Source organism: Charadrius vociferus, unplaced genomic scaffold, assembly GCF_000708025.1.
Source record: "Charadrius vociferus isolate BGI_N301 unplaced genomic scaffold, ASM70802v2 scaffold15, whole genome shotgun sequence".
NCBI lineage: Eukaryota > Metazoa > Chordata > Aves > Charadriiformes > Charadriidae > Charadrius > Charadrius vociferus.
The window spans coordinates 4,897,224-4,897,505 of NW_009650064.1; positions in this window are offsets into that span (position 1 = coordinate 4,897,224).

The following is a 282-nucleotide window of genomic DNA, read 5'->3' on the forward strand; positions in this document are numbered from 1 at the left end:
CCAGCCCCTGCGTGCAGGAGCCGGCAGTGCAGCTCACCCACCCTCAGCAGGTCGCCGGCTGTGCAGGGCACAGATGCTCCGGGACGGGTGGTTTGTACCGGGTTAACCCGCATCGTCTCCTGCCACCTGCTTCGTGACCACCTCACACTCATGGTCCGGAGTCCGGGCCCTGGAAATGGGTTGCTGTCAGTGCTTTGCAGGATTAGGGGGATGCAGGGGGGCAAAGACTCCTCACTTGCTTTCCCCCGCCCCGGCAGAGCCCCAAGCGCTCCAGCCCTGTGC